Source organism: Cupressus sempervirens, chromosome 11, assembly GCF_028749045.1.
Source record: "Cupressus sempervirens isolate cs-2001-9-10 chromosome 11, ASM2874904v1, whole genome shotgun sequence".
Classification (NCBI taxonomy): domain Eukaryota; kingdom Viridiplantae; phylum Streptophyta; class Pinopsida; order Cupressales; family Cupressaceae; genus Cupressus; species Cupressus sempervirens.
The window spans coordinates 354,046,384-354,068,994 of NC_143128.1; positions in this window are offsets into that span (position 1 = coordinate 354,046,384).

The window sequence follows — 22,611 nt, forward strand, 5'->3', positions numbered from 1 at the left end:
CCAAAGTCTTCTTAAGGAGAAGAAACCCTAAACTATCAATGATGCAAGAAGAAAGTGGATTTTGTGAAGAGAGAATTTTGCATCTGCAAACAGAGAATTCATGGTGGCTAAGGAGTTATGAATAGAGACTAAATTGCATAATCAATTAAAGGAGAATAGAGGAAAGGAAAAGGATATAGCAGTGAGATATTTGATCAGAAGGATCAAGAATACATCCATATAGAGGTTATTTATCATCAGGAAATCAAGTTCTAATCACGTGATCATTGTTGAATCATTCTAGTAGGTGAATCAATTAAATCTCTTAATAGAGTAGTCCTAGCAAGTTGTATTGAAATCCTTTAATAGGGTACTTTCTTAATTATGAGTTGAAGTCCTTTAACTAGGCATACTTCTGATAGGGTGTTGAAATCATTTAATAGGGTAAGACCTAATAGTCTTTGTAAGCCTTTAACAAGGTAGACCTTTCACAAGGTAGATCATGTCTCATGATCAAACATTGTAACCTTCATTGGATACACTTTATTACTGTAGTAGTGAAGATTTATAGGTGTCATCCCCACCCTAGTTTTACCTTCTCATTGGAGGGTTTCCAGGTAATCATATCTAGTGTCATGCATGTGTGAATGTTTACTTGCTTTCATGTTTTAGATGTACATTATTTACATGATATTTTAGTTTACTTAGTGAATGTATGAGATGGATGTGTGGTGAATGTTTTAAGGGTGGTGAATGTTTTAAGGGACAAAGTTTAAACTACTGATTCAATGCCCCCCCTCCCCCCCCCCAAGAGAAATTTACTTTTCCTATTGTAAATTCCAACAATTAATCCATAAAAAATATTCATTTTCAAGGTAACTTCATGCCCCAAAAGAAGAATTGAAAATGACCCAAATATAAGGATGTGTGTGTCCTTAAGGGCTTGGAAATAATACCAGGCTTCCTAGACTATTAATAGTCCATAGAAGGTATACTATCTTAAATAAGATGTACTTATTATTCAACACATTTTAGCTTTATTTCTATAGTGACCTTATGAGCCATGGATGGATTCATGCTCTATCACCTCTTTCTCACATTTTGGTCCATATTTTCCATTTTCACCAATGCAATCTTTGAGACCTTAGGGGTGACTCCCTATGGGCCAACCCTGGAAAAAGTCCACCTAGGTTAACCTATTCCCAAAGAATTTCAAATCTCAAGCCCATTTTTGGAATGGGGTTTAAAATTTAATAATCAAGTTGGCCTATTAGGTTGCTTAATTTTTTGCCCAATAATTGATATAAAAGGAAGCCTAGACACCTCATTTTTACACCCAAAAACATCAAAAATCTATGGAGGAAAGTTTAAAAAACATTCAAGAATTCAAGAAAGAATATTTTCATTAAGAATTCAAGATATTCAAATATTTAAGGATCCTTTGTGAGAATTTCCTCTTCAAGATCTAGCATTTTGTTGGCCATCAAGGGAGGTGATCTATAGTGAGACATCCATCACCTTCTTCATTGATGTGCATTTACATCCATGGATTTTTTATGTGGTTTTAATAGATCCATTACATTTTGGAGATATTCTACATCTTTCATTATAAATTCAACATCTATAATACACAACCATTGTAAATCCTTATTGACAAGGGTTTCTACAATCAAGGTGAATACTTACATTTCTTTGGCTTTTCTTTACATTTTTGCATTTCAATTTCAAGGTTTATTCTCAAATATATAGGGCTTGACCAAGGAAATCCTTCATCCACCTAAAATAGAAACAATTCTTTCCATGTGCCAGAGTAAGATAGTTGAATTATGACCACAAATATGAAAGTCATTCATTGAACCATTTTGAAAAAGTTGGATCAACTTTTCAAATATGTCTTTAGAATAGAGTGACTTCATGTAAAAGTGTCTAAAATATGTTGTACCAGGTTGACCTATTCTTGGAGCTATAAGAACATTTTCTAATGTTTCTATTATGATCATGAATCCATAGTTAGAAGTTCCCTCACTTGTCTCAAATCCACAATTTTTGGGGTGAAAAATTATATTCCTCTACACACTTCAAGGTAATTAATATATCATTTATTTCATCATTAAGTCTATACCTACTTGCATATCTTAATTGGGTTGATTTCTTACATTTAGCACCTAGACCTATCTTACTCTTCTCATTAAATAAATTAGCCTAATTGCACATTTACCTCTACATATCTTTAATCAAATTTGTATTGCATGAAATAGAACTTTATTTCATTAATCCTTAATATAAATTAGGTTTTACATTAGCATCTTTGATAATCTAACATAAGTTATAGTAAGAGTTATTTTTGGAAGCCCCTCTTTCTCTTGTATTTAATATTAGTGTGAAGTGTAGGCCCTATCCCATTAAGCACTTCTATTTTTCACATAAATATTTTGGTGAAGCCAATTTACCCCCTTTCTTATTGGAGTTTTAAAAAAATATTAAGCACGTTTACCTTATTTTTGTAAACTTGGCACATCTCCTCTTTTTTATTTTGGATTTAGATCTAGCTATATTTATGTGGTTAGATCTTTTCTTTTATGCTCTCTTGTTAGTCACAATTGATAATATTGTTAACGTATGTAAATATTCATATCAGTTGTTATGTTGTAATTGATGTCAAGCCTTATTTGGTTATACATTATGCTAATTTAGTATATTCCCATATCATTAAGTTGATGAAGAGTATTTAAAGAAAGTATGATGATATAAGTGTTCATAAGTGTATGGTATTCAATGGGCACTTGAATTAGTTATACTTTGATAGTATGATGTTGGTTCGATTGGTTACATGACTTGATTAAGTGTCAAAATCATGTATAAGAAAGATAGTTTGGTTAGTGAAAGAGAGAACATAGTATTAAAAGAACTATAATAGTTTCCACCAATAAATTGAAGAAGAAATGAAGAAACTATAGTTTCAACTAGTCAATTTTAGTGTTAACCTATTCTAGTTCTTATTGAGCAAGATGATGTAGGACCATCTTGGGTTCTCTAGTTATCCTTCTCATTTAGAATGGAGGTGCTCGGTCAATTCCTTGAATGTGTTGGGTAGTTGTTTTTTTGTTGGCTCAAAGGATTTTCTCTATCTTATTTTAGTGAGTTGTCTTAACTTGGCTCAGTGCACATGTTCATTGAGTGATTCTTTGCTTCATTCACTGAATATGTTTGCTAATGCTTGTATTTTTTTCGGTGATGCTTTGTCCTTTATTCACTAAGTTTTCTAATTGGCTCTTCTTTAAGAGTTGATTGATGTATTTAGTTTATGAGTTAGATTTAATGTGTGGGATCAATAATTGGGAAGTGTGCAGGCCTATTTTAGGCCATTTCTTTATCCAATGTAGATCTAGAATCTTTTGTAAGTCATTTTGACAAGTATAAATAGGGTATTGAGTCTTAAGTTTTGATATGGATGAAGGATGAGAGAGGATAGAGTCTGAGAAGCCTGTAAGATCACAAATCATGCTTGAAGCATGAAGATTTTGTTTTTTAATTTAAATTTTTGTATTTTTCTACAATCGAGAAGACCTTACATCTTGATGTGTATGAAGAAAATTTTCAAATCAATAAAAATCTAATTGTTTCCCTCCTTTTGGCATTATTTCTTGGTTATTTTTCCTTTTTGTGTTATCTCTGTAAGGTTTTCTAGTACTTGGGTGAGCCTTTATCGCTATATATCACCTTTCCTTGCATCTAGTGGTACCAAACTAAAGGTTTTATTCTTTTGGAGTTTCGGACCATGGAGAACCCTAATCAGATTGGTTGTAGGGTGCCAAATGTGAGTTTTGACCCATAATTTGCAAAGGGTTATGATCTTGTGGGATCCTTTTGCCAAGATGGTTCAAGGTAGAGGAAATATAGACAATGTAATTATGGACATGTTGAAACAAATTGCAACTAGATTAGGTACTATTGAGATAACCCAAAGGAGATGAGTACATCTCAATGAAGTTAGTGATGATGAAGTAGTGGGGGCACCTAATCCTAAACGTAATTTACAAGAAGATGAAGAAATAATTTAAAGGGTTTTATCCAAATAAAATTCTAAAGATGTGGTTGAATTTTCTAGTCATGATCAGACTTTGGATACCAATGTGATTAGATCTCTAAGATGGATAATATCTTTGAGTATGAAGGAACCCCTAAACATAGAAAAGTGAAGCTAGCAGTCACCAAGATAAATGATCATGCTTCACTTTGGTGGAAACATTTACAAATAGCTAGATAGAGAAAAGGAAAAGAGAAAATTAGAACTTGGGTGAAAATGAAAGGTAAATTGAAGAATAAGTTCCTCTCTATATATTACTAGGCTAATTTGTTGAGCTTGAAAGACGTGACTATGAAGGTTTATACTAAAGAATTCTACAAGTTAGATATCAGATCTAGACATGTGGATGAAAAGGTTGAGAAAGTTGTTAGATGCCTTAATTTATTGAGGACTATGATTTGTGATGAGATTAATTATGTAAACATGGATAGTGTGGAAGAAGCATACTAGTATGTTTTGAAGGCTAAAGAGGTTTTGACAAAAAGACATGAACAAAGAAAAAGAGGAAGATGAGGAATATCTCATAGAGGTACTAGAGGTAGATCTTATGGAGAAATTAGTAGATATGATGGTACAGTACAAGATAAAGGCAAAAATGAATGGAAAGAGGAAGAAAAAGGAAAGATTGGGTGAAATGGTGGTAGTTCACACAAAGGAAGAGGTAGTTCTTACTGAGGTGGTTACACTAGAGAAGGTTTTTGTGGAACTTACTTTAAGTGTGGTGAATATTTTCATAGAGATTTTGAATGTACTCACTCTAAGAAGAAGATTGGGAATAGTAGCAAAAATACCTTGGCTCAAGAAGAACCTTTGAGTCCACCTAATGAACCTAAAAATGGAAAGAATTTGATGATGAGGAGAACCTTGATGAATGAGAAAGCTGATGAGGAACCTACTTTAAGAATAGATACAAGATTTTAGGAAGATGTTGCAAGGTGATCATTGACAATGGTAGTTTAGATAACTTTGCTTCAGAGGAGTTGGTTAATAAGTTGTAGTTGTAGAGGTTGAGACATCCTAAACCATACCATATCACTTGGATCAACAATGAGAATAAGTTATTGGTAAGTGAAAAAATCCTTGTGAAATTTATGATTGGGAGATAATATGATAAAGTCTTGTGTGATATTATTCCTATAGATTTCTATCATATTCTTTTGGGTAGACCGTCATAGTATGATAGTCAAGAAGAGCATAATGGAAGATTGAATTAGCATACCATTTAGGCTAATGGGAAAAGACAAGTATTATTACCCTTGATAGAGAAACCAAATGAGGATCATTACACAATAGTTAGGTTTTTTAGGTGAATGGAAATAATTTTTTTAGAGATGTGGAAATACAGTGTTTTCTTTATTGTAATTCTTAATACACCAAATTGTGATTGTATTGATCAAGTTCTAGTAGAATTTTAAGAGTTATTCATGTACGTAATGGTTTACCACTAGTAAGAAGTAGAATTCATTGTATGGACCAAATTCCCAGAGCTAGTTTTCCAAACAAAGAAACCTATAGATTGACATCGACTGAGAATGAACTTAATAGGTAAGCACATGAACTATTACAGCAAGGTTTGATCAAAGAGAGTTTGAGTCCATGTGTTGTACCTTCCATATTGGCACCTAAAAAGAATAGAATGTGTAATAATTCCAAAGCAATTAACAATATCATAGTGAAGCATAAGTTTCCAATATCAAGGATTGATGATATAATGGATTGTTTAAGTAGAGAAAGATATATTACAAGGATTGACTTGAAGAGTGATTACCATCATATTAGAATACTTTCAAAACAAAAAAAGGTTTGTATGAGTGGTTGTTTATGCCTTTTGGTTTGACTAATGCATCGAGTACTTTTATTAGGTTGATGAATGAGGTTTTGAAGAAATTCATGGATAAGTTTTTGATTGTGTACCTTGACAATATTATAATATTTAATAAAACTAGAGAAGAATTTTTTTTTTGCATATTAGGAAAGTGTTGGAGAGATTGAAAGAAGATAATTTTTTGATTAACTTGAATAAATGTTCATTCATGGAAGAGGATATTGTGTACCTTGGTTTTGTGATTTTTTTTTATGGTTTGAAGATGGATCCTAAAAAGGTGAAATTAATTCTTGATTGGACTACACCTAAGAATCTCAGGGAAGTTAGACCATTTCATGGATTGGCAAGATTCTATAGAAAGTTCATTTTAAATTTTAGTTCAATTTATAATGCAATGACTAAGACAATGTGAGGAGACAAAAAGGAATTCAAGCAAACACACAGAACTGATAAGAGTTTTGAGATTTTGAAATAGAAGGTTGTTGAATTACCTATGTTAGCTTTTCCTAATTTCAATAAGTTGTTTCAAGTAGAGTTTGATGTGAGTGGTAGCGTAATTGGAGTTGTGTTGAGTCAAGAAGGAAAACCTATTGCTTTCTTCAGTGAGAAGTTGAATGATGCTAAAAGAAAGTATTATGTGTATGATCCAGAGTTCTACATTATTTTTCAAACTTTGAAGAAGTGGAGGCATTATTTGATGCCTAAGGATTTGTGTTGTATGTTGATCATAAGGCTTCAATGTATTTGGCGCATCAACATAAATTCAATCAATGATATATGAAGTGGGTTGAATATTTGTAGAATTTCATATTTGTGTGGAGTCACTAACCAAGTTGTAGATGCATTTAGTAGAAGAGGATCTTTGTTCACTAAAATGAAGGTTGAGGTTCTTGGTTTTGATGAGATCAAAGCTTTGTATGAAACTGATCCTAATTTTTCTGAGTCATGGAGAGCATATAAAGCATCAAAAATTTTAGATCAATTGAGGAACTACATGTAATACCCCTAAATGGGCACACTGGCATTCTAAACCAATTTTGGTGCATCAATATTACAACATCAATTTTTGGATCAATTAATTCCTATTGTACTAGGTATTTCTAATTCTAACTGTCTTTACTTTACCTAAGTGGAAAATGTAGAAAACCCCTCATTTTTATTAACCACATACTTTATTTAATTTCTAAATGTTGACCTAAATTGGCTAAATTAACCCTTTAAGGAAACCAATTTATTTAAATTCCTAGCACTTTAATTAAATTAAATCCACTCTCATTAGCTAATGTACACATGAAAATGTAATTAACTATATTGATAAATGTCCTCATCATAATTATTGAAACTAATTATTTAATTAATTAGAATATTATATTATGAGGTCATATTTGAATGGATCAGTATTCCTCCCTAATTCATCTCATTCAACTCCATAGAAAATGGAAGACTCGATCTCTAACCCAATCTAAATCATACATTCAATCTAATATTGACCATTCATTGAGTCCAAGATTCTATAAAAGAGACCCTTGGCTTCTCATTTGGGGAGGATGTAAGTGAAGAGTATCAAACTACTATTAGTTTGAGCACTCAATCATTTTACATTCAGATCTCCATTGCTTTTACATGCTTATCATATAGATAACAATGCGCTCATTTAGATTAATTTTATTATCTTGTCTCTTAGATTAATTTGAATATGATTTAGATTAATTCATATCTTTGCACACAAAATCTCAAAAACATAGATTAATTTTACATTTTCATTCATTTGAATCCTTCATACTAGTTTGATCTTGTTATTAAACTCTCAAATCTAAGAGCATGTAGCAAAACCCCATCTAGTTATAAGGAAATAGGTAGTCTTGTGTAGACATATCGGATGAATAATTACATGTTCATTTTGAGATGTTACTGACAAACAATGATCATGTTGAAGTGGCTAGTTGAATTAGAGTCCCATATTTAACACTCACATTTTTTATGCTCATCTTGGATCAAAAAAATCAATTTGTTAGCCTTATTTATCTTCATTTTTTACATCTACATTTTGTTATGTACAATACACCGAAATCTTGGGTGCAAAGATCTTTTCTCGCATGATAATTTTGAATGCTCCCACCATCTTTGTACTTTATCATATAAATTGCATATGTTCCCATGGAGAGAAAATTCTCTCATGTGACACAAAGCACATACTCATGTGGCCTATTGCCAAGTCTCATGCAGGACTTCACAACATAATATCCAAATTTTTTATTGTTAATAATTTATCATTGATATTTATGTTCTAACCTCTACTTCTAAAGTAGTTATTTCATTGTGATGTGAATATCAGGATTTAACTGTGTGATTTTTGAGTCAAACTCGATGACTCATGTTTCATGAGTAGTGATTCAACATGAATCCATCTCTCATGATAATAAATGGAACACTTAGCACTCATTGGATTTAGGTGATGCTCACAGGGGTGAAGCACCAGGACTTCCCGGGAGGTCACCCATCCCAGTACTACTCCAGCCTGAGCGCGGAGTTTCCTCCATAGTTAAACCCAAAGCTTGCAAATGGGGTTGCAAGCTTTGGGTTTAACTATGGAGGAAACTCCGTAGTTAAGCGCGCTCAGGCTGGAGTAGTACTGGGATGGGTGACCTCCCGAGAAGTCTCGGTGCTTCACCCCTGTGAGCATCACCTAAATCCAATGAGTGCTAAGTGTTCCATTTATTATCATGAGAGATGGATTCATGTTGAATCACTACTCATGAAACATGAGTCATCGAGTTTGACTCAAAAATCACACAGTTAAATCCTGATATTCACATCACAATTTGACTAGCTGTGGAAATCATCTCCTACTTATCAATAGTTATTTCATGATTTCTGATTTTTGGAATAGCATAATAGTGGTTTAGAGGATGATTGTCGAAGATACCTTGAAATGAACATACAAAAATTGTTGATGGTTTGATTGTGGAAAACTTGTCAAAGAGCTTCTTTTCAAAGACAATTCAAATCCACTAAAATATTGTATTTTTACATGTTTTCAATTCACATAGTTTAAATAAGCCATATGAACTTCATAGGGATCTAGACAAAGAAATAGGGGATTATGTTCTTTGCTACTTAGAAGTGATTCCCAAGAGTAAATCAAAAACCTAGACACCTTTGGAAGATAGTACCGGAGGATGGTGAGGAAGGTAGTGGTTCTCCCAAAAAAATATTTTAATGAAGGGATAATGCTCTTTTCCCTTTGGAAAAATTAGAAACCTAAAAAAAGATAGGTTGGGATTGATAATATGGCTTGATTCTAAATGTGTTATGCATGTTTGGATGAGGTGAAAAGGTAAAGGAGTGTACTCTTTTCCCTTTCAGAAAATTAGAAATTTGGACCCTTGAATCCAAACCAAGTCTGAGTCAACCTTTAGAGGGCTTGTCAAAGTGATCCAACCTCTAGGAATAACCTAAGTGAGCACACACCTAACTCTGGTGATTCTAACTCACTATAATTAAGAAGCTTTTTAGAGTCAAAAACTCCAAAGCCATGTTAATTTCTTCTTCTTGATTCTAGATATCACATATCAAGAGAAAGCTCTATTTGTTGCATGGTGGTGTCGCCCCAATCTTCATGGTCAAGTGTGTGCACTTTCAAGTGTTAGTGTGGGTTGTTAGCCTTAACCTCATTCAAGAGGTCACTAGGTATTAATGTGAATGGAAGCCTATTAAACACTTTGTAGTCATTTGCTACCCAATTCACCTCGAAAAGGGGGCATAATCTTTGTGCAAAGTGGGGGAAGAATCTCTCTTGTAGATCCTCACCATAGGCATATACCTAGATGTTGGAAGGTAGTATATGACACTGACCCCTACTTCAAGGGTAACCTTTGAACATGTGTGTTATTGATTCCTTGTAATACACCAAAAATATAGGTGACCTCTAGTGGGGTGACACGACTTGGTGAATGCATGCACATAAGATATGAGACAAAGATTTTATTGCCACTATCATTTTTAGTTATAGAGATAAACAACATCTTTTTTCAAGTCAAAAATTGTCCAATTTTTCAAAACAAAAGATCAAGACTCTCTCATACCTCTAAGTTTCTTTGTCCTTGGTTGAATTGTTTATGACTACTATTTGTGTCCTCTTGTATGCTTTACAAACAAATCTAGAAAACTAACTATTATACTTGCAAATTAGTCCAAAACTATGTCAATCTAACAACAATGTCTAAATTTATTTGAAAACCAAATACTTTATCCAAAACTAATCCAAAATCTATCAGAATTGATCAATATCTTTTCAAATTTTGGTCCAAATTTGCTAGTCTATCCATTTACTCGCCTAGTTTTCTGCTAAATCTCCCATGAGCTAGGACCTTAGGGTCTTCCAATTAGCACTTTATCGCACCATCCTCTATACTTATCCACACTAGAGGTAGAGTTTTCTCACATAAAATTATGTAGAAATATTATCAAACTTTGGTCCAAAATTGAGTAAAACTTGTCCATTTGTCACTTCCTTATGCAGTAGTTTGTATAACTTTGTGTGAGATAGGAACTTGGGAATTTTTGTTCCCTTTCCTTGTGCATTTCTACATACTTCCTTACGTGGCTCTATCAAGATCCTCGCATGATCATTTTTCTTAAAACTATCAAAACTTGATCAAATTTATCTATCATGAGTATTTACTCACCCAGTTTATATCATTTACTTGCCTTAGAGTCATTTCCTTGTGTAAGTCTATCAAAATTTATCAAAACTAGTGAGTTATTTTCAGCTTCTTCATCAAAACTATGTTTGAATCTGGTCTTTTTCCAAGTACATCTATTCATTTCTCTATCTACAATAGTCTAAAAATTAGACAACTTGCTTATTTGAACACTTGTGATAACACATATGAACTAGTTTCATCACTCTATTGTCTCATTTGATCTATTTTGTTATCATAACTTGTGTCATGATAGTTAATCTCTAGGCTATTCTTTCCATTTCTCATACTATTCATACCCTAATATACATCATGCTTACTATTACTTACCTACTTTGAGATGAAGTTCTGAGTGTGTTCCTTGTCTAAACTTTGTCCCATGTCATTGTCTATGGTTGTTTCAACTAGAAGTGGAAACATGTTTCCTCCCCATCAACCTAGATGAGGTAGAGATAGAGGTATAAATTATGGTATAGGTCATTCATAGTTATATATACACTCTAAGTATAGTGAAGAATCCTCACGGTCTCTTTTACCTATCGATCCACCTAATGTCAAATGAATTTTTTCCATAAATTTACAAGTTGTTAGGAATTAATTATTTCAAGAATATCCAAACACTGACGAGACCCCTACATATTTTTTTTAAATGGTTGAGCTTCTATTCAAGATATGTACATGTCCTAGGAAGATTGAAAACTTGCATACTCATAAGATGGTAGACCAAGATCAAGAAATTGGTGAATACATTAGGAGAGAAAATAGAGATGAATCTAAAGAACTAATAGGTTCAAGGGTCCTTACACCTACTCAAATGACTATGGAGATACTAAATAAATACCCCCAAAAGATATAGAAAAATATCTCAAAGACAAAAACTTCCAAAATATTATGGAAATCTTACTCGATTATAAGAAATAGAAGTATTTCCTCAAACTAGCTCAAGAAGGAGAAAAGATGCCTCAAGATTACAACATTAAAACTATTTTCATACAAGAAGAGGAATTTGAAACCTCTAAGCTACAAGAAAAACTCCAATCCATGCAATATTAATTTCCACAAATGATGATAGAAAAAGATACATTGGCTAAACAATACACACTAGATGTTATTTATCCATTTCCTTTTGACAAGGATCTCTACGTGCCTCCTTTTCCTAGAGGAGTTGAGCTACCTAATTATGACAAGTACATGGGTATTTCTAATCCCCAAGATCACTTGAGGGAATTTTGTGCCTTCTCCATGGATTTTATACACAATCAAACATACCTTATGCACTTTCTCTTACAAAGTTTGGGTGGTCAAGCTATGGAGTGGTTCTCACAATTGCCTACTAGAATCAAAACTTTTGATGAGATTGTCAACATGTTCATACAACAATACTCGCATAACATAAAACATCCAATTAACATAAGATACCTTCATAACCTTAAAAAAAGAGTTGGATAACCTTTCTTAGAGTTCCTCTAAATATGTAGACAACTCTACACCATATACCCATGTAAGATACCTGAAACTAAAAAACTTGATATATTCATGGATAACCTCTTACCTAGTTTCAAATAAAAATTATAGCTTCAAGGTCCACATACCTTCAAATACATGATTAAATAGGGTATTTTCATAGAATAATCCATGGTTAAGAAAGGTGATTTAGCCCTTCAAAAAGATATCAAACAACTATCCAACTCTAGCAAAGACAAATCCAAGTATGTTAACAAAAATTGAGATGTAGTACATGATGGAATGGTCAACAATATCACTCCAAAAAATCCTAAGGAAGATTTTAATCTCACAAATAACATGCATGCATATAAATCCATTAAGGAGGCTACTATAGACAATAAGACATTTGGGAACAAAGCTAAAAACTCATCTTGGATTGCTAGACCCAAATGTGAATACACACCTCTAGGTGAAAATATTGAAGTGGTATATAAGAATCTTCTTCAAAATCAAATTCTTACTCCACTTGATAATTCTCATCTATATTATTCACAACTAAGACCTACATGGTAGAATGAGAATGCATACTATGAATATCATCAAAACAAAGGTCATAAAACAAACAATTGTATTAATATGAGACATAAGATCCAAGACCTTATTAATTATGGTGACATAGTTGTGGGAGGACATAACAAAAACTCAAATCATAATATTTTAAGGAACCATTTCCTCCATATGATAAGGAAGGAAGTTTTGAGACAAAAAACAATAACAAGGTCAACTACATATATACCAACGATGATAATGTAATCAACATGTTTGAACCTTTAAATATTGTGATGTAATCACAATCAAAGGGAAAAGTAACAATACAAAATCTAAAACTCCATTCATTCTAAGAGGTTCCATGTCTCTTAAATCTGATCAAGAATAATCAAGTTTATTTTCCAATGTTGTCACATGTTCCCGTGCTAAGATTGTTCTCAAAGGTCATGCACCTTCTTTTACTAAAATTGATCAATATAAAGACAAGCTTGCTAATATCCAACTAGAAAGAACATGAAACTATTATCATCCTCTACTTATATGAGTTGTAGCATACTTGAACAATTACAATGAACTAATTCTCAAATAACCATTTTTGAACTGCTTAAAATCCTACCTACTCATAGGTAGATTTTTGACAAATCTCTCACTAAGGAAAGCATGCCTCAAGATCTTGATCTTGATCAGTTTCAATCCATGGTAGGTTACTTGACCTCACCTCATTACTTTTCCTTCTCTCGAGAGGACAATAACTCTTTGAGCCATCCTCATAATTAACTTTTCCATATTGAAGTCATGATCCATCAAATGTGTCTGTTGTGTGCTTATAGACAATGGTGTTGGTCTTAATATATATTCTTCTATGTTTCATACACAATTCGGTTATGATGATGAGTCTATTGATCCTCACAGAAAAATCACAATCAATGCATATGATGAAGTGGAAATAAAATCCAAAGGCCTTGTTGTGTTGCCTCTCTGAGTAGGCCCTATAGAACGAGATGTTATCTGTTAGATCCTTGATAATCCTTTAGCATAAAACATATTTTTACAAAGATCTCAAATTCATGAAATTCAAGTATTACCTTCAACATACCATTAATTCATGAAGTTCCCATTCAAAGGATCAGAGGTCACTATACCCACCAATACTAGAAACACTTGTAACATGCTCAAATTTGCAGATAGTTTTGTTCCTACCAATAGAGATTCTATAGACAATCATGTCAAAAAGCTCAAAAAATGTAGAAGAGTCTTAAGCTAATGGAAACTAGAATGGGAGAATATCAAATTGAACCAATTTTGTCTCTAACATCTCTTATTGAATCTCCCTATCATTATGGGAGACCATTTTTTGTATCACCAAAGTCTATATTCAATGGTGCACCTTTGTATAGGCCACTCTACCTTTAGAAGAATAAGATAAAAACAAAGTCATTGATTCCTTGTTGTATAAAAAAGAGGTACCAACTAATCTCATAGATTAGTCTCGTGAAATAAATCTTGAAAAATATGGACAAGGTCTTAAACTAATGAAATGTCTTGGCTACAAAGATATCGATCCTATAGGACATAACAACAAAGGACTGATGGATCCAATCAAAGAAACATCTAGATGGCCTTATGATACACCAAGATTAGACTTCAAGAATGTTCCCTTTCATTTATGGATCAACAAATTTGTACCAAAATCTAATAGTTCATCTAAACATGAGTCTGATAACAAACCAAAAAGTTATGATGATGAGGATAACTATCCTTATCCTATTATGTTGGATCTTACTACATTCTTTGTAGATCCTAATGACTTTGTACCATGTGTTGGTGTTGTTGAAGCTAGCAATTATTCTATTAAGAATACTATTGATACTCCCCTAACTAAAAAGGAATAGGGTGAGTCTAGTCATTCTCTTATTATTGAGCAACTTTGTCAAAATCAAGATGATAATGAAAATGGAGAATGGGTACCCATGACTATTGGGAATACTACAAGTTAACTCCATGTAGTACTAATTCTTGAGAGTATGAATTATATTCCATCTCAAATACAACTTCTAATAAGGATGTTGACAAGATTCATGTATATAAAAGCCAACTTGAAGTAGGAGAGCATTCTAGGGTTTTGTCTGATGAGTCTCACCCTACTAATGTTGATGTGTCTTCAATTGATGTTATTATAATTTAGAGGAATTCAAACATAAACTTGGATGAAAACACTCTAAATCTTGATTTAATTTTCCATGCATTTGATGACTATACTATAAACACATTTGAACCTACCACTTCTCTTTCACTCACTTATCTTGAGCTAATAGACAAGAACTCAAATACTACATCTAGAGAAGTCCCCACATTCTAGAATGACTATTCTCTCACTTTCTATCTACACATTGTTGAACTAGTAAACTCTTCCACCAATGAACACAATACCACTATGACTAAAGCTAACATCAAATATCTTAGTCATACAATCAAAAGAAAAAAGAATAGGCATGTTGATTGTGAAAACCTCATTGTGGTAGTATTAGAGCTAAAAATAGTTTTAAAAAAGATGTATCCAAAAGTGAAAATCTCCACCTAAGGATGGAATATTTGATGCGCTTCCAATTCACTTTTAGGAGCTACCATCATTATTGATAGAGCCAACATAATCAATAAATTTTGGAACTAAGGAACATCCTCATGTCATACATCTTGCACAATCCTTATCTATTGAAGACAAAGAAGAATTCATTGCTTTCTTCCAAGAAAAGGTCAATTTTGTATGATTATACTCAGATATTCTAGGTTTAGATCCTAATCTTATTATACATCATTTATCCATCACACCAAAGTGAAACTTGTTAAACAAAACTTAGAAAGAATGCACCCTCATGTGGTACTTCTTGTTAAATCTGAATTGAAAAAACTCTTGAAAGTTGGTTTCATTAATGTCATTGATTATGTCAAATGGATATCAAACATAGTTCCAATCTCAAAACATGAAAATCTATCAGAGTCTACATTGATTTTTGGAATCTCAACAAATCATGTTCTAACAATGATTTTCTACTACCTAACATCGATATAATAGTGGACATGATGGATGGATATGAAATGTACTCATTAATGGATGGTTTATCTCCCTATAATCAAATAAAAATTGTTCTAGAAGACCAAGAGAAGACTTCCTTCACCTATGCATGGGGGACTTTTGGTATAATGTAATGTCATTTGATTAAAAGAATGCTTGTGCAACATATTAATGTGTAATTATGACAATATTCCATGACATGATGCACAAAACAATCGAGGACTATGTTGATAATATTCTAGCCAAGAGTATGCAGTGAAGCACTCATCTACAAGATTTGGGACTATCTTAAATTGCATGGAAAAATATAGTCTCATACTAACTCCTAAGAAGTGTTCCTTTGGTGTAACATCAGGGAAACTACTTGGGTACATTGTATCTATAAAAGGTATCGAGGTGGATCTCAAAAAAAGGTTCAAGCTATAATGGAGATGTTTCCACCCTAAAACATTAGTCAAATGAAATGGCTACAAGGAAGATTTAAGTCTATTCATAGGTATACAAGGAAGAGTTCATTCTATTTATCTCACAGTTAGTAGATAAATCACAACCCTTCACTAAAACTTTTCGATAAGGGTGTGAAATACAACTAGAACATATATTGTGATCAAATATTAACATATATCAAGGATTATCTTGCTAATATACCATTATTCATGCCTCAGATTCATGGGAAGTCATTCATTTTCTAAATCTCTACAATAGCCTCATCTCTAGGTATCTTACTGGCTCAAGAAGATAACAACAAAAAGGAGCAAGCTATCCACTATCTCAATCATACATTGATCTTGTATGAGATGAATTACAATATTATCAAGAAAGTTTACTTGGTATTTTTTTTTGCTTCTCAAAAGCTGAGACACTACATACTCACTCATACTACAAGATTGATTACAAATATTGATCCATTATAGTATTTTCTTAACAAACCTATGTTAATAAGAAGGTTGGCTAAATGGGTTATGATCCTGAGTGAATTCAACATTGAATATATAGAATGGAAATATATCAAAGGAAAATTAATCATCAATCAACTAGTAGATGCACTATTACAAAGTCACCAACCACTAAATATTGAATTTCTCGATGAGTCAATTCTATTGTTAACACACTAAACATAGGTTATGTTCTTTGATGGATCATTTACACAAAAAAGATCTGGTGTTAGACTTCTACACATCACCCCATGAAAATATTCTCTACCTAAGGTGTACAATATTTTGTTTCCTTTTACAAACGATATTGTTGAATATGAAGCCTTGATCAATGGGATGAAAATTTACATTAAATGGAGGGTAGAAAAACTAAACATATTCAATGACTCACAATTGGTGATCAATCAAGTTAATGATATCTATCAGACAAAAGAAGAAAAATTGATGCCTTATAAGAGAATGGTTGATGATCTAGAAAAGTATTTTTCACATGTTACTTTTCAATAGATTCCATGAGCAGATAAATAGGTGGTCAATCTAATGGCCACTCTAGCCTTTATGTTATTGTTATCTCTAAAAGTTGTGCCTATGACTGGATTCTAACTTAGTCAGCTTCGAGCAACATGGAAACACTCCTAGGTAGTGGGAAATACCTAAGTTAGGAGTAAATATTTGAATTATAGGCTAGCTCCTCTTGATGTATCACTGATTCTACTTCTTTGAATAGTAAAATAAACTTGAGGAGAAAAGGGATAGAAGGATTTCTTGGGAAGTAAATACTAGAAAGTAAAGGGGGTGATACACTGAATGGTAGTATGAAGATATTGCTAGTCTAACTCAATGAACATTTTTAGGCAACTGACAAGAACTCAATATTGCAAAGAATCATCCATATATAAATATTTCACAAGAAGGATATAATTCAGAAAAGGGAATGCTAACACAATAAGGGTTCTAAGATTGTTCCTTCATTCAGATATCAAAGGTCATTGAACAACATTCATCTAGATTGACTATAAAAAATAAAGTGATGTGTCAAGAAAACCTTGAAGGACTCCTCAAAGATCTTGACAATGCTATCTTGCATAAGACTTTAAAAATGCCAGCCCTTTCTCCATATCTTGGGAATCCTTAAATAGATCAAGATATATTGCATAAAAATGTAACTAAGGAATAAACATCAAGTAACTAATGCACATTCCTACATTATCATGCAAAACCTCAAAATATGAAAGAAGACATGTAAATGAACAACATGAAACAAAAAAGAGCATAAAAGCATTCAAAATATCACTATGCAAACCTCATGAAACTATCAAGTCTAGATGATTTCGTTGCTCATGGGATGTGGTTGTTCACAAGTCTAGCAGCATAACAATAAGGTAGATAGTGCTTCCTTTGAAAATGATGAGAGGGCTCTCCTTTTATAGAAAAATGGATGCAATGGACAGCTAAGATTCAATGTAAGATGGAGGGTTAGGATCCCTCAGGATTGATGAGGTGTCAATGAGGTGGAGGCCAAGTAGACTCCACATGGATTAGGGTTTTGACCATTCAAAGGGGGAAATATGCTCACACATGTGTGAGCAACCTTTGATGGTGACATGATCAATGAGGTGTGAGAAGCATGGCTTCTCACACATGTGTGAGATAACTTGATTCTCATGCAAGAGGACAAGTGTGCAAGAGACATGCAAGACATGAGGGATAAGGAAAGTGTGAACATCTCTCACACATGTGTGAGGATTCCTCACACATGTGTGAGAACACACTTAGGATTAAGAGGTGATTAGCTAGGATGATTATGCAAAGTAAGCATGATTAGGAAGTGGGTAGGTTTAGCATGATGGGTTAGGTAGGCTAGTGCGGTTAGGTGAGGGTTAAATGTAGGAGCCATGTGCTCAAATAGGATTAAATGCAATATTTAATTCCTAGTGGGATTAGAAGGGAATTAATTAAGTAAATTACATACTTAATTAAAGTGAAAGGGGTTATATGCAAGTGGGAATAGGTTAGGAATTAAATAAACCTTAGTTTATTTAAATCAAGGTAAGGTGAGTATAATTAATAAATGCAAATTTATTTAATTAAACATAGGGTAATTAAATAGATAATAAATATCTATTTAATTGACTAGGAAATGGGTTTTGGACAAATTTAGGTGTCTACATTTTGCCTCTCTTTGATATAGCATTAGTAATGTTATATCAAAGAAGAATAAAATATAGTGGTTGAAAGGATAAAACTAGTAGCATGATGCCCCAGTCATGGAAGGATGAGGAAGGATGATGAGGGTGGAAGGGTATGCCCCCTCGAGAGGACATGCGGGTTAGGAGAAAATGGATGTTCTCTTGAAATGGAAAGGAAGAGAGAAAAATCTATGCTGCAATGGTGTGAACAACCTAAGTTTGATATTGTACTCAACACTATGCACCAAGGTATGAGGAACCAAGATGACAATGTGTTAAGTATGTGGAAATAGGGGTCTAATACAACCATATGCCTTATGAAACCATGATATGGAAGACCATGATTCCTGGGACAATAGGATGCAAAGACCATGATACATGGAAAGAAGGCTAATGCATACAAGTAATCAAGCAACCATGTACAACAGACCAAAAGCAAACCACCATTTTGCCCCTAGTCAAGTTGAAAACCCATGAATGGACTGATTGATGATGATTGATTAAGGATGGAAAAGCTAATGCTAAGCGTAATGCACATCCAAGGATTGGGAAGGATTCATCCCATGATAGTGATGTTTGAATATAAGAAATGGATTATCAGTTGATTGGGGCAAAGTGATGAATTGATTAAAGATTGATGTACAAGATTACAAGATTAGATTGATTGAATTAATATTGATTGCATAGTGATATTTTTTTGAGTTTTTGATTTTATGGCAGATAGAAGAATGAACATGGATGAGAGTGGAAGAATGATTTTGATAGGATGAAAAATGATGAGAGTAGAATTGATTTGATGTGAAAGAATTAGAAGAATTAAAAAATGACTGACGTAGAGGATGAATGAATTGGATTGAAGTGAGTTGGAAGAATTAGATTGAATGTGATATAGAATGAATAGAATGGAACTAATGACAAGGGAGGGTCAAGGTATGGTAAATGGAGGAAAAGCAATGTGATGTGGTGGATGACAGGAATAGTGAAAGGCTATGAGGGGCCAAATGATATGGTGGCAAAAAAATGTGGGGCCAAGGATCATGTTTTGAAGGAGTCCAAATGCCCCATACCAAGGATATGAAAATGGAGGGAAATATGGGAAAGGATGCATGAAAATGGAAAGGTGGTACGAAGGCTAGCATGTGGAGGAAGAGAGGCATGTGCTCTTCCAAAGCATGTATGAACGTTTTGTTATTGTGCCTCTAGTAGTGATCATGAGCATGGGCATGAAAGGGGAATGGATAAGGGATATGTGAGGGAGTTTATGAAAAAGGGATAATGATATGAAGGGTATGACTGAAATGTTGGATATGAAGGGGATGGGATGGATGGAATAACCAAGATCAAGGGCATATGAAAAAAGGATGGAAATATGTAGGAGTATGGATGGAAAATGGATGAAATGAACATGACAAGGACTATGGAATGGAAGATATGGATAGGATGTCAAGATCAAATGCATGAAAGGATGATGGAAGCATGTAGGAAAATGTGTGGATAATGCACAAGGGATATGGAAAGTGCATATGGATGAATGAAAGGAAAGTGAAAGTCAAGATCAAAGACGGAAGAGGATGAGGAATGGTAAATGGAAGTATGGGAGATATGTAAGGGAAAATGGTATGGAAGAAGCTTGCCCCCAGTGTAGAGTGCAAGTGGAAGAGGAAAAGTGAATGGATGGATAAGTGGAAGTGGAAGACATGATAGAAAAAGGGAGGACTCAAGCATCTAGATATATAGATAGTATCCCTTGATTTTTTTTTTCCTTTTTTCTTTTTTTTTTTCAAGGAATTTTGATTATTTTCTCATAGATGTTGATAGGGTAGTGGATGGAGGAAAATGGCTTATGAAAAAGGTTGGATTAAGGGCGTGGAGTGGGAGAGAGGAAGACATGGTTGATGAATGCTAGGTTGGAAGGCTTGTGGATGAGTGGATGAAGGAGGGGAAAATATCATCATTGACACACACCTTAAAGGGTGATGGAAAGGAGGAAATTGTGGGGTATAGGTAGGAGAAAGTTTGAATTTTGGGATAAAGGGACCCAAAATGGATGAAGGAGACGGTGGATTTGGAATGGTGGATTTGGGTATATAAGGACCCAAAAAAGATTTGGAAAATGGAAGCTTAGATTATTTAGGAATGAGGGAAGCCTTTGGATTAGCAAAATTGGATGTCATTGTGAATCTTTCTTCGAGATTCATTGCTACATTAAGTAGCTTTGGAATCCACATAATTTTTGCATTTTTTATTTTCAGCCTTTGTGGCCTTTGGATTTTGCTTTGGATCAAATTTTTCTTTTCTTGAACATGTCTTTTAGAGGGGACATGTTGATCCTTGGGCTTTTGTGGATTTTTGCCATTATTTTCTTTTTCTTTAGCATCCAATTTGCTTCCATTGGCTATGGTAGGGGTACATGAAGGAGAGCGTATGGATGGTGAACATTGGAAGGAATTCAAGGAAGTGTGCCTTTGTTGATCTTTAGGAGAATGAGTAGATGAAGGGGAAAGATGGATATGGTGGATGGGTGTATGTAAGGACCTAAAATGGAAGGAAGGGATGAAGGATTTGGTGATGGAACATAAGGACCTAAAAGGGATGCAAGATAAGGACCTAGAATGGACTTGGAAGATGAATGATGGGAAGCTTTAGGTTTGGATGGAGGAATTGTGGGGTTGGAAGGAGTGGAAGGTATACCAACATCTTGAGACATTATTTCTGCAATGGGATACTTATCATTTTCAAGACAAGATGCGAGTCCATGTAGATGGGGTTCATGAATGGATTGGATAGGTGTGATTGGATCATGTGGAGGATTAGGATCATGAAGGGGATGATGAGGGATAATAGGATTTGGAGATGGAGTGGAATCATGAAAGGAAAATGAAGGGGAGCTTTGATCTTGACTTAAAAGGAGATCGTGTAGTGGAATGATTGGATCATGAGATGGAATGGAAGGAATGGAACCATGAGATGGAGTGATTTGATCTTGACATGGAGTGGAAGGAACTTTTGTATGAAGTGGAGGGTCTATGGATGCAAACTCTTGAGATGGAGTGTAATCAGTAAGGTGTGTGGTACATGGAATGTCTTGATCTTGGTTAGGAAGGGAATCATGAGATGGACTAGGGGGGATAAATGGATCTTGAGGGATAGGGGAAGGATGGGATGGAGAAATGCTCAGATCTAGAGGAGAAGAGGCATCTATAATGTCATGCTTTGGAGGAAGGTCATGAGATGGAATTGGGGGTATCACTGTGGGTGATTGGCTTACGTCATTTTGTATTTTACACTTAGCCAAGAGTGATGTGAAAAACCCCTTACAAGGTGGGGATGATATGGATTTTGGAGGATTAGGATGATGGTTGTGGGAAGGTGTAACTATGGGTGGGGGAGTGCATGGAGGTTTGGGGTCAGATGGTACATGAGGAGTAGGATCTTCGAAACATGGGGGAAGAGGACACATGGCATGGAAGGTGGCCTCTTGTTGTTGGCTTGCCAAGAGATAATTCTTTAATTGTTCCATTTCCATGGCAAGGGGATTTGTGTTGGAGGAAGTGTGTGGGCTATGAATGGAATTGTATGTAGTGTAAGGATAATGAAGTGGATTTCCCTTGTCAAAGGTAGAAGAATAATGCACATGAGATGGATGAGAGTAGGATATGAAGTGTGGAGGATGGATTTGATATGCAGGTTGAATAGGAGGTAGAACTCCATATTTTCTTTGAATATTGTCAACCATTCAATTAAGAAAATTCAAATCCATAGATGTTAGATGAAGAGTGATGAAAGATTTGATATGAACATAGGACTAGGAGCCTTACACTTTGA